Below are 14099 nucleotides of genomic sequence, written 5' to 3'. Positions count from 1 at the left end.
TGTGTGTGTGTTTGGTATATCTATCTGTCTCTGTCTTTTCTAGTTAGACTGTTCAGAGTTTTATAAATTTTATCAATCTTTTTAACAAACCAACTTTTGTGGTTTTTTTTACATTCTCTATTTTTTTCCCATTTTCCATTTCATTGACTTCTCTAATTTTTTTAATAATTTCTTTTATTTTGCTTGATTCAGACTTATATTGCTCTTTTTTCTTCAGTTTCCTAAGCTGAAAGCTTAGGTTATCAATTTTAGATTGTTCTTCATTTTAAATATATATGCTTTTAATGTGGTAAATTTCTCTTGAGAATTTTGTAACCCATTAGTTATATAGATATATGTTCATTGACTTCCAAATTTTTTTTCTCAACTATCTTTTAGTCATAGATTTCTAGTTTGATTCCATTGTGGTCTGAGAGTAAACATCTTATGATTTTTATCCTTTGAATTTGTTGGGAGTTTTATGGCCCAAAATATGGTCTATCTGGGTGAATGTTCCATCTAAGCTTAAGAAGAATATATATTCTAGTGTAGTTAAATGGAATATTCTATAAAGTATCAATTAGATTAAGGGAAAGGTGAAGATGTTCCTAAAAAAAAAAAAAAAACTGAGAAAGAATCTGATATTAGGTGCTGTGAGGCCAATAAATGAATAGATCAAGATTGAAAATGAAATAAATCAAGATCCAGATCAGTGAGTTTATAGTCACTATACTATGTCCTGGGCTGAGGAAGGAAGGATGGATGGATGGAAAGAAAGAGAGAGAAAAAGAGAAAAGGAAGGCAGAAGGTAAGAGAGTGGGAATAGAGAATAAGAATAGAGGAAATTAAGATTTTCAGAGTTGAAGAATGCTAAGTGTTTTTATTGACAACGATATATTAAGAGAAGGAAGACATTTTGTGAGTGTGTGTGTGTGTGTGTGTGTGTGTGTTTGATAGGGTTTGGAAATGAAATATATTCAAAAGGTCTTAAAGATATTAATTTTCATTCGTATTTGTAGTTATTGTTAAATTAAATTATACCTGGAGCTACAAACTGAAGAATGATTTTCAAATGTTCCCAGACCTTTGTATCCATTTTCTGGCCACTCTCAGATAGAAATTACAAATTATCCAATAAAATACAGCAATATGATTTGGCACTAGTTAATAGTTTCTGCTTTGGGACTGGATACAAAACTTTTCCCTATCATGACCTTTTACTTTCCAACCCTTGGTATTTTCCTTTAGTCTCTGCAATCCCAATCCATTGTACACTTCCCACTCCCAGATCCCTGCTCCTCCACAGCCTTATTGCAATTAGCTTCAATTATCTTTCTTCTCTGCTGGCTCCTCACACTAAGCCCTTTAGCCATCTTTCCCAGTGCTTTTAGAAACCTCCATTTTGCTGGTAATCAATTTTTTCTTCCACCTCGACCTTTTTTTTTTTTTTTTCCTTTAAATAATCTTTCCATCTTTTTTCATTAAACTGGTACTTGGACTTCACCTAATTATACCACCACTGCTTGCTATTCTCCAGAACCATGCTCTAATCTATAAAATTCATACTGTTCAATGGCAGCTGCTACTTAGCAACTTCATCTTTACCACAGTGATTTATGTGCTGCCCCCTTCTGACTTCTCAGGGACATTGACAGCTAACTCACTAGAACCTTCTCTGCTCCATCAAGCTGGATAGCTTTTGATGTGTCTACAACTGATCCATTTAATACCTAACCCTTTCATTCCTGTGACCTCCTTTCTTTTAGTGGCCTTTCCTTCCCGTCCCTATTAGCAGCACACATATTTGGCTACACTTAGAACATGTTATCATCCAAAGGTAATTTAAACAAGTTTTAACTGGAAGTTCTCCTGTCCTCTTATGTCTCTGTCTTTGCCATTACTCCACTTTCACTGAGACTCTCTTTATTTCATGTCGGTTTCCAGGGCCTAATTTTCATTTGTTTCCAAGTGTTAGTCCTAATTATATGGATTTTTTTCTTTTCCTCCACCTAGCTGGGGCTCCTTGACTTTTCATTTCAATTCTGTTCTCACTTGCGGCATTGCTATTTTGATCACATCTCCTGCCCTCTGAGCCATCAACCTAGGAAAAAACCAAAGTACCTCCTTTCTCCTTCTGCAATGATGATGGTTGATGGTATATACCATCTAAGAGGATGTGTTGTTTTTTCTCAAATCCCTGAGGGCTACTCAACAATCCTTTTCCTCTTTGACAATCCAATTCATACTTGCCATCCCTGTCCCTATCGCTATGCACATATTACTTATTCTGGTCTTTTCTACTTTATTCAACTCCCTAATCATGACCTATTTATTCACAACTGATGTCTTCCTAATTTTCTAGAGATAACTGCTACAAAGCCTTGTGTGGCTCTGTTTTTTTCACATTTTTATCTTCTTCCATCTTTTTCCAGAATGAATCACTTTTACTTTACTTTTCTGATTTCCATCTCTCCAAATATTGTATCAATATTTTAATTAATAAGGGGCTCCTGGGTGGCTCAGTGGGTTAAGCCTCTACCTTCAGCTGGGTCATGATCTCAGGGTCCTGGGATCGATCTCCACATCTGGCTCTCCGCTCTGCAGAGAGCCTGCTTCCTTCTCTCTCTATCTTCCTGCCTCTCTGCCTGCTTGTGATCTCTCTCTCTCTCTGTCAAATAAATAAATAAAATCTTAAAAAAAAAAGATTTTAATTAATAATAATTATTTTTGTTAACTATGAATTATCTCATGTTTGAATGTTTTTTCACTTGATTTTTCTCATCAACCTATAAACATAGCAGTGTTTCATCAGAAAAGAATACTTCTTTCCATAATTTATCTGTCCTCTCATAAAATTATTTTCTTTTCTTAAAAATGTGATCTACATTTCCTACTGCCCCTGAAAGAATTCTGACAACAATGTGCAGATTGGATGAGTTGTTGACAATAGTTGCCTTGGTTTTCTGTCATAGATTATTAAGTCTCCATCAATCTTTTTTTTTTTTTAAAGATTTTATTTATTTATTTGACAGAGAGAAATTACAAGTACACTGAGAGGCAGGCAGAGAGAGAGAGAGAAGGAAGCAGGCTCCCTGCTGAGCAGAGAGCCCGATGCAGGACTCGATCCCAGGACCCTGGGATCATGACCCGAGCCGAAGGCAGCAGCTTAACCCACTGAGCCACCCAGGCGCCCAGTCTCCATCAATCTTGCTTTCATCCCTATAACATTATTACAACTGGGCTCTTGATAGTTTTCATTAATCTCCTAACTTGCAAATATAATGATGAGAAGATAATCTTGTTTTGCTATTGTATGCATATTTTTCATATCCTTATAGGTTCATGTCTGGACATAGAGTATAAACACTCATGGCAAAGATAGAAGACTGTGTGCCTAATGGGGTAGAGAATTAAATATTGCTGTACTTAACTTTTTTGTGATAGTCACTTTAACATATCTTCTTCTCAGGAGAGCATGAGCCTAAGGGCATGCATTAGTCAGGGTTCTCCAGAGAAACACAACCAATACGAGACAAATGATATATACTATATATTTATATTTACTTATATATAAATAGAATTTATTATGAGGAATTAGATCACATGATTATGGAAGCTGAGTTCTGTGATCTGCTTTCTACAAGCTGGAAACCCACAGCAGCCGATGGTTTAAGTCTAGTTCAAGTGCAGAGAACCAATATCCCAGCTCAAATACAGCTGGAGAGAATGAATAACTTTTTACTCTATCCTTTGTTTTATTTAGGGCTCAAACAGACTGGATGAGGCCTACCCACATTCAGGAGCTCAATCTGATTTACTCAGTCTACCAAATAAAATGTTAATCTCATCCCCACACAGACACACCCAGAATAATGTTTAACCAAATTATCTGGCCAACCCATGCCCTAATCAAGTTGACACTTAAAATTACCAATCACAGAGCAAGACAGACCCCTGCTTTGTAACTCAGTACTGTTGCCTTCACCAAGCTCCCCCTTAGCTTTAGTTTTCTGATCTGTAAAGTGTTTATAACATGCTTTCCCAGAGTAGCTATGGACATTAAATAAGTGTGTAAAAACACTTTCTTCACAGAGTGGGCACTGAGCAGAACTTGTTCCTTTTTTTTTTTTTTTATCTCTTGTTCTTACCTCTCCCTTTAAAAAGGATTTGCTTCCCATGATATTTCTTATCATATTTTGTCCACTATACTTCCTAAGTAAACAGTGAGTGACCAGTGAAGGGGATTCTACCATTTCCCCTGAGATAATGTTTCACAGATTAAGAGATCTCATTGCCATGGAATGTTTCCTGATCTTTGCCTGAAAGTAAATAGCCTCACCAGTACCATATATAGAAAATTATGATGAGCATGGTTTGTGACTTGATACTTCTCCATCAACCATGGAAAAAGCAAAGTTAGGTTTCATGTTAATCACTGTCTTGAATCCTAACAGTTCAATTTTTCTTAGTAGTTACTTTGTTTTCTTTATTACCATCAGGAGAATCAGCTTGTTTTCCTAGGTGAATTTTAACTTCACATGCGAATGTTTAATCATTCTAAGTAAAATTTTAAAATGTCTCTTCCTTCTGATATTGAAGAACCCTCTAGAGAGTATCTCATATATTATTTACCCCTGTTTATGATCTTCAGGAAAGCTGAGTATTATGAGCATGATTCTGACTAAGCACTAGAAGAGCCACTTCATAATTTTATGGTGTAAAGTTAGTAAAATTTTGGTATGAAATATTTTATTTTGACCACCATTTCTTGGTCAGGATCTACCAAGTGTATGCTAGTGCACTGATCCTCATCGACACTTCAAACAATCCTAACTTGATGGAGGTGTACTTTCACTTTAAATAAGGGAACCCTAACAGACAGCTCTCTGCTATGTCAGTTTTTATGTAGTTTCACTCTATTTCTCTTTATGTCCTAAGATGAAATCTATCATGAACTTATAAGTAGTCAGGCAAAGTGAAATGAGGTAATTATTTTATGAGTTTGATCAATGGAAATAAACACCCTGGATAATTCAAGCCCCATTTCCCACTTTTTCTTTAATAACATTTACTGAAAAGTCACAGCGGATTTTTAGGTAATTGTCTAATCTTCTTCCATGTGCCTGAGTAAACACAGCTAATGGGTCTGTTTTACATAATGAAATGTTATGGAAAATTCAAAACATAAGCCTGGCAGGGACTTTCAGAGGTCATCTGGAGCATCTCACTTCCTCTAGGCAAGCTTCTTGTAAATCTTTCTTTACAGAAAATATCTATGTCTAAAGATTTATGTATGACACAAGGCTGAGAAATCTAGTAGATGTGATTATGACTTAAAACAATATCCAAGAAATGAAGATGCTTTCTCTGCATTAGAAAGATAAAACTAACAAAGAAATTCTGTATTTTACCTCAATTTTCAATTGCAAATGTAGATGTGGTGGCATTAGAGTGGAGAGAAATATCAAGATATAGTGAAAAAGATGGTGGCTGGATCAAATGTACTGTGGCCACGTTCAGACTATTAACTGATGTGTTGGGTCATACTTGACCTGAGGCGGCTGCTTGGACTCCCTATCTGGCAGGGAAATGGAGATCATCTATTGCTTTAGAGACCAACAGCCCACTGAGGAGAACAATGTATACTTTGCTTATACATTCAAATGACACTATCTGGAGAATGGGCCTTTTCTTTTACATTCTCTCTTCCCAAAGAAAAGATTATCTCAGCTCCAGAGAAGCAGAAAAGTTTAGAGAGATCACCAAGAGGCATCTTTGGCTGAGGACTTAACATCCATATTCCATTTTAACAGCTTACCCTAATCATGGCTCAGAGTCATTGTTCTACCAACCCTGGGACAATAACTTCCATAGATTCTCCAGTGTTAGACAGTACTTTGAACATTCCAAAACTTGAAATTGAAGAAAACCCTACTGTAGAAGTCCAAACTCCAATAGATCTTGACTCTCAAATGAGAAAGACAAATGTTTCAGCACATTCACTATCAACTTCTCTCCTTGTAGAAGAAAAATTATTTCTCAGGAATTTGGGAGGTTGTTGTATTTAGTCTGTAAAGCAATTTCTAATGATGATATAATGAGGAAATGTTTACTATTTCCTCAATTTAGTAAATCCTTATAATGCTATATGTCTAGTTTTCCCTGTGTAATAACCAATTCAGAACTAAGCATTGTGAAATTGTGACTCAGTGTGGAGCAAGACCCCCACCATGATTCCTGTGTATTCCAGGAACCATAATGACTTGTCCTCAACTTGTTCTTGCTAGCTCACTTGGTGGCATGACCTAAGCCCTACTGATCTCCAGGGCCTGAGCCTCTTGTTAACTATTTCTTCTCAGGTTGGGGTCACTGTATTTGTTTATTTACATTCAAAATTGGGCAGAGAAGTACAAGACACAATGAGGATCATCTAGATTCCATGCATGGAATCCACTGTACTGGCAGCTATGTATAGGAACGTTTCTTCTCCTAATGATCAGGAGAAACAACGCCTGCCAAACAGGACAGCTTCTCCTCCTGAATTTCTTATCTTTTCCTGTGAACAACTAACCAGGACATTCATCACTGCCCATGAGCATAAATATATTCTCACCAGATTCACTGCCCATTTCACTGGTACCCTTCCAGTTCACTAGCAGTGACAGTTTTAACAAGTGAAAGCCCATTTTGGGCCAAGAGCTGTGTTCCAATTGCCATCAGGGCTCCTCATTGTCAGCCAGGTGATGAATGATCAGCTCCCAAGTCCTGTTTTATTGATGGCTTGTGGGAACACTACTAATACATACCAGTGAGCATACGTTATGTTTCTGGAAGCAGACACTGAATGGAGTTCAAAAGGCAAATTGTTTATTAGGAATTAACACCTGTGAAAGGAAGGAGGGAAGAAATGAAATTTGACAAAGGTAGAAGTTAAATTGCAAGGGAGAGCAGACACAATCTTACCAACTCTGCAGGGAACACTTGAATGAGGATCGCCCACCGGCATGTCCCATATTTGGGTTAAAATGGCTGACCTTATCTCACTCAGTGAGCAGCCGGCCCCCAAGACAAGTGTGACTTTAGACAAGGAGGAGACTCTCTTCAGCTGTGGCCAACCTGGAAGGAGTTGACCCCTGTAGATGGTGGCTTACCATTCTCCCTTCAGCTGGTGAGTAAGCTCTTCCTTGAAGGAGATTGCTTCTGTCACAGTTGCTGAGCAGAGAACGGTTTCTGCTGAGAAAAGGAAGAAAAGGTTTAGTGAAGATAGGAACTTTTTTCTCCACGAGTTCAATAGGATAAAATCAAGGATCTAGGAGAAGTAATGGAGTAGAAATTTGGGTCAGGGCAAAGGATGTATGGGTATTAGAAACCAGGAGAAGACAGAGAAACAGAGATTTACAGGATGGAAGGTAATGAGGAAAAGAGGGATGAGGAATATTGTCTACCTCTGCCACAAGTCTCAAAGCCATCTGGTTTCTCAGATTTTATTTGCAGTATTAAAGGGAGCATGGCAGTTGTTTGTGGAGTGACACCTTCTCTTTCCTCCTGATCGGGGGTAAAAAGCAAATGGTAGCAGTGAGTCGCTGTGTATGAGCCCATGATTCTTGGTCCTGCGTGATGCTGAAACTCAGATCTTGGTGCTAATGTTTCTGTGTCCATATTTTAATCCTCTTAGCTGACTTGGAAAAACTTGAGTCTGAGACTTAACAGAGCCTGTCAGAGCTGATGGGATAATATAGAAAAGGCTCGCCATTCTCACATTCAAGATACAGCATTTCTCTAGAGTCTTAATTTTAACACAGGGCTTAACATCTCTTTAACACAGGTCAGCAACTAATTCATCAGAATTAAGAGGAATAAACAGGTACACTATTCTTTGTAGAAAAAAGTTAACAGTAAAACTATTAGCATACGCTGTAAGCAGAGACGGAGACTGCTTGGATATTTGCCATGTAGCTCATATCCTGAAAAGGAGTTTTCCCTGCTGCTTTCCATTCTTAAGATATAGAATATCACATATACATATGTGTATACATCTAAGAAATAGTATGGTTTTATAAATTTCCATTTTTAGTTAACACATAATTTATCTATTCCTATGTCAATAAATGTGTTTAAATTATCACTTTTAATGACTCCTTGTATGCCACTATATGTTTTTGTCATAATTAACAAGTCCTCTGCATTTGAGCACTTAATTATATTATTTGATTCTGTATTAAAGTTTTTGGTGCATCTCCTAGTCCTTTTACACCTATAGACTTACTCAATTATTTCTCTATATTAAGTTCTTAGAAGTAGAGTAGTGAGTGAGAGAGTCTATATCTTAAGTTTTAAGTTACCAAATTGTTCTCCAGGAGAGCTATGTAATTTATATCTAAGTTAAAAGCATGTAAAAATGTACTGTACTCTCACCAATACTGTCTTTAGTCATTTATTCATCTCTGTCAGTCTCACAGTTGAAAATTATATTCCCTTTTAAAATGAAGTTGACTATTTTGCCATGGATTTAATATGGATTCCATATTATGGATTCTTTTTATTATGGATTCTTTTTTTTTTTTTGGTAAAATTATATCCTTGTGTTCTTAGTCCATTTTTCTGTATGTATTTTTGTCCTTTTTTTAAAAAAAGCATTTTGGGTATGTGCTTTAGTGAGTGCTGTGAAGTGTGTAAACCTGGTGATTCACAGACCTGTACCCCTGGGGATAAAAATATATGTTTATAAAAAGTTAAAATTTTTTTAAAAAAGCATTTTATATATCAAGGACATTAAGTCTTTGTCTCAGTTGACTTATGTTATCATTTTTGCCATTTTTTTCATGTAAAAGTTTTTATTTTAAGTCAACTTTTCAAAATTTGAATTTTTCAAATTCAAGTCTATCTTCCTTTCTTACTTCAAGCTGTAGTCTTGTTTTTAAAAGGGCATGCCACATTCTCCCATGAGTAACCAGATAAATTTCTTTCTAGTACTCTTTTTTTTTTTAAGATTTTATTTATTTATTTTTCAGAGAGGGAGAGAAAGAGCTAGTGCACAAGCAGGGGGAGCAGCAAGGGGAGGGAGAGAGAAAAGCAGGCTAATGGCTGAGCAAGGAGCCAATGCAGGGCTCCATCCAAGGACCCTGGGATCATAACTTGAGCTGAAGGCAGACGCTTAACTGACTGAGCCACCCGGCTGTCCCTTTCTGGTACTTTTATATTCACTTTTCACAGGCAAAACTTATAATACATCTGAAATTTATTTTTAGTGTCAGCTGTCAAGAACATATCTGAACATACCTATTTCCAATTAGGGGGAAACCCTTGGCCCAGTAGCATTTTTTAAAGATAAATATATATCTCATGGATATATAGTTGGTATAATTCTGGTTTTGAATACTCTTATATTAATCTGTTTCTATATTCCATCCTTAGAATCCTATTGCTTTAATTATTGTAGCTATATGATTACTTATACCTTAGAGAAAGAATGATTATTAATATATTCTTATCTTTCATGGTGTTTCTTTTTGATTTTGCAAAAATTTTGCAATTTTTTAAAAATTATAACTCAAACTAGCTTAAGCCAAAAGCTTTAAGCTCTTGGAATCCAAGAAAGTTTTGGCAACTTTGTTTTAAGAAAACCGTCAAGACCGCAGGGCAGTTCTCTTATTAACAAGAAATAGCAATGTCTTTCCTTCCACCTCAGGGCTCTGTCTCTCTCAACGTGTCAGGATTCTGTCAAGATTCTTATTCTCATGGTGGGAAGTATGGCTGCTGGCAGTTCAGGAATTTTACGTCAGGATTTTTAGCCACCAGATTGAAATGAATCTCAGTTTTTGGGTTTGGGTTATTGGAATTTTCTGACAAGGGACACATTAGTTCAGCTTCAGTTAGGCGGCCACCATTTTACGTTGTTCATGTGGGAAAATGCCTTGAAGATTTTTTAAATTCTTGGTAGGAAATCTGGTAATGATTTCTATAATTCAGTAGTAGGTTTGCACATTATAAATGATTTTGAAGTTATGGTTGGAATTGTGTTTGGTGAAATATTTTGACAAAGGAAATTCAAAATGAGAATTCTTTTGTGTTCTCTTCATGGTGTAGTGAACATTGCTATTGTTTGCTGTTTGAAAAGTGGATCTGCATAAATGGTTTAAATGTTTGAAATGCATGCTCAGTATTTGTTATAAAAGAATGTTTTTGAACCGTGTAGATTTGGTTTATAACCCAGCAGCTTTTTACAACAATGGGAAGCCACAACTTGGCCACATCAATCAGGCATCCTAATTCCACCTGCAGTAGACAAAACACTTGTACATATGAAACTGAAAGATAGAGGGAGGAAATAGAGAAGTGGTCCTTTTAATATTCTATTTTATTATTATCTGGTACAATCAAGAAAATTCAGTTTTGTTTAAATTAAGCCAAAGGTGTGCTTTAATCATGATTCCCGTTTTTATTATCCATTCATGATTCCCTTATCACCAAGTCCTTTTATGTAAGTGTCATAGTCATAGCATTAATTTATGGTCTAGTTTCCTTCTTTTTTTTTTTTTCCTATTTTCTTAAATTGTTGAGCTCACCTCCTAACCTGTCAGCTTCCTTAGGGCAGGGACTTTCTTATTTCTCTTTAAGTACTTAGAAATTGAACAGTGTGTTAAAATATATGTTGGTACTCCATAAATGTGGTTTTTTAAAAGATTTTATTTATTTGAGAGAGAGAGCATGGGTTGGGGGAGGAGCAGAAGGAGAGGGAGAAGCAGACTCCCCACTGAGCAGGGAGCCTGACATGGGGCTTGATCCCAGGCTCTTGGGATCGTGACCTGAACTAACGGCATATGTTTGACTGTACCACCCAGGTATCCCCATAAATGTGTTTTATAAATAACTTAAAAGATGAAAAGAGCATAGACATACTAGAAGTTATTTTAATTTTTTTTTAAATGGAATGCTTCATGAACCTGTATGTCATCCTTGCACAGAAGCATGCTAATTTTCTCTGTATTGTTCCAGTTTTAGTATGTGTGCTGCTGAAGCAAGCATGAAATAACAGAATTGAGAATGGAATAGAAATTAGGTGACTCATTCTTGTCTGCACAAATATTTCCTATGATTATATTTCATATTAATTTTCCTTAGACCTTTACTGTTTTCTTTACTGTAGTTCTAACAATTACTCATTCTAGACATTTTGTAGATAGTATAACTTATATTTTCTTTTTCTGTTGAACTGAACCATTTGTTTCTCCTTGAGGTAGTTTTATTGAATCAGAAAACCAAACACTGCTTGTTAATTAACAGATGTTACCTACAGGGTACTATTTCATAGTAGAAGAAGAGTTTACTAAGACATAATATATAATATAATATGAAACTTGACTGCAAATCAAACGAGTAAACAAGTTGAGGCATCTAAAAGCTTTTGGTGTCATATACTCTGAAAAAACAAATGCCCCAAGATTAATAGTCTATGAATTTGACATTTAGGTCCAGCTCCTGGAGTGAAAATAGATCATCAAAAATATGTTATTTATTTATCACTAATAGTTTGATTGGAGCATCACTGATATACAATGAACTAGATATGGGTACAATTTGGTAATTTTTGACTTGCGTATACAACTGTGAAACCATCTGTCATCCCCAAAGTTTGTTCATGCTCCTTTGAGTCTCTCCCATCTATCCTTCCTATGCCCTCTTCCCAGGAAGCCACTTACTTGCTTTCTGTCACTGTTGATTTAGTCTTCATTTTATACAGTTTTAGAGAAATGGAATCTTGCAGTACGTACACTCTTTATTTGGTCTGGCCTCTTTCTTTTGGGATTATTATTTTGATATTCACCCATACTTTTCACATATCATACATTCCTTTTTTCTTATTTCTGAGTTTCAGTCCATTGTATGGGTATACCACCATTTGTTTATCCGTTTACTTCTTTATGGATGTTTGGGCCATTGCCAGTTTTTAGCTACTACAAATAAAGTTGCTATAAACATTCACATGCAAATCTTTGTATAGAGGTTAACTTTTCTCTTGAATAAATACCTAGGATTGGAATGACTGCACCATATGGTCCGTGTTGATGAAATTTTTAAGAAACTGCTATACTGTCTTCGAAAGCGGTGGAACCATTTCCTATTCCCACCATTGGTGTGTCAGTTCTAGTTCCTTCACATTCTCACCAACACTTGTTATAGTTGGTTTGTTAATTATTTTCCTCATGGCTAATGATGTTGGGCATCTTTTCAGGTGCTTTTAAGCCATCTGTATTAGTCTCCTCTGGCTGCTGTAATATATTACCACAAACCTGTCTTGAAACAACAGAAGGTTATTCCCTCGCAGTTTTGGAAGCTAGATGTCTGAAATCAGTTTTAGTCAGCTAAAATCAAGGTGCTAACAGAAAATCCTGTTCCTTACTCTTTCCAGGATCTATAGCTGAACTTCTTGAATTCTTTGGCTCATGATCCTTCACTCTCCTCCATCTTCAAAGCCAGTAGTGGCATAACATCATCTCTCTCTGACTGTTTCCCTCTTTTCCATTACATGGCCTTCTCTTCTATTGCCAAAGCTTCCAAATGCTTTCATCTTATAAAGAATAGGTGATTACATTTAGGATCCACCCATATAATCCAGAATACACTCACCTCAAAATCCTTAATTTACCTCACATCTACAGTTTTGGGTTTTTTTGTTTTTGTTTTGTTTTTGTTGATTAAGACATGGATAAATTTGCAAAGTCATAATTCACCTACCATATCACTCACTATTTCTTCCTTGGTGAAGTGTATGTTTAGTATTTGGCCCATTTTTTTTTCTCTTTTAATTCAATTTTGAGAGTACTTTATATAAATCCTTTATGAGCTACATACTTGGCAAACATTTTCCACCAGTGTGGCTTATCTGTTTATTATCCTAGAAGTGACTTTTGAAGAACAGAAGTTTCTAATTTTGAGCCCAGAGTATCATTTTTTTCTTATATGGGTCATGTTTTTGTTGTCCTAAGTAATCTTTGACAACCCAAGGTGATAAAGGCTTCTCTTATTTTTTTTTTTAGAAATTTCATAGTTTTAGATTTTTACATTCAAATCTATGATCTATTTTGAGTATTTTTCTTACACGGCACTAAATGTGTATCTAGGTTCATTTTCTTGCATCTGGATTTCCAAACACCCTTGGTTTGGATTTCTAAGCACCTTTGGTTGAAAGCTTATTCTTTCTGCCTTGAATTGCCTTTGCAGCTTTGTCAAAAACCATTTGTTTGTGTAAGTGGGGGCCTGTTTCTGAACAGCTTATTCTGCTCCATTGATATATTTGTCTCTCTTGGTCCCAATGTCACACTACCTTAGAGTAACACAGCTTGACAATATGTTTTGGAATCAAGTAGTATGAACCCTTCAATTTTGTTGTTTTTAAATATTTTTGGCTATTTTATGTTCTTTATATTTCCATGTGAACTTTCAATGTTTGTCAAATCCTAGACAAAACAAAAACAAAAACAAAAGGAAAATCCTGTTGAGATTTTGATATGATTGCTTGGGATTATAGATCAATCAGGGGAGAAGTGATGTTAATAATGTCATGCTTCCTGACTCATGAGCTAGGTATATCTTTCTAATTATTTAGGGTTTCTTTACTTTAACTCAGCATTTTTTTTTTGAATTTTCAAAAGTCAGGCATTTATCCCCCTGTGTTCTTTATTTGTATCACATACCATTAAAGAAAATAAGGTGATGACACCAATATCAAAACCTTAAACTTTTTCCATATTTCTGTTGAAAACATACTTTATTTGGTTAAAGTATATAGTTCATTTGGGAAGAGGGGTATATCGATTGTTTTAAAAAGTTTTTCTGTCAATGTGTCCTTATCTAAATAAACATTTTCTTATCCTTGATTTCCATAGCATTTTACATAGTTTCTTATGAGAATCTCAATACACTTTTATATATATATATAGATACATATATATATTATATATTATATATATAATATAAAATTTCTAATTTATCTTTACATCACATAATTAATGAAATTAAAGAATCTGGCAGTTCAAGGGTTTAACAGCTTCTTCACGTTCACTGCTAATTGTCAATAAGGGCACCTGCAAAATTAGGATTAACTGTCTTTGAATTATAGG

At 35.5% G+C, this 14099-nt stretch overlaps 1 non-coding gene across 1 annotated transcript; it reads right to left on the bottom strand.

Moving 5' to 3' along the window:
- Window positions 1–10898: 10898 nt before the first annotated feature.
- LOC123390124 lies at window positions 10899–11000 on the bottom strand. The gene has a single exon (XR_006604749.1). It is a non-coding gene; the product is annotated as a U6 spliceosomal RNA (small nuclear RNA).
- Window positions 11001–14099: the final 3099 nt, after the last annotated feature.

The sequence above is a fragment of the Mustela putorius genome, unplaced genomic scaffold (assembly GCF_011764305.1).
Source record: "Mustela putorius furo isolate JIRA1106 unplaced genomic scaffold, ASM1176430v1.1 tig00537227_pilon_pilon_pilon, whole genome shotgun sequence".
NCBI classification, from domain to species: Eukaryota; Metazoa; Chordata; class Mammalia; order Carnivora; family Mustelidae; genus Mustela; species Mustela putorius.
This window is presented reverse-complemented; position numbering and strand designations above follow the sequence as displayed.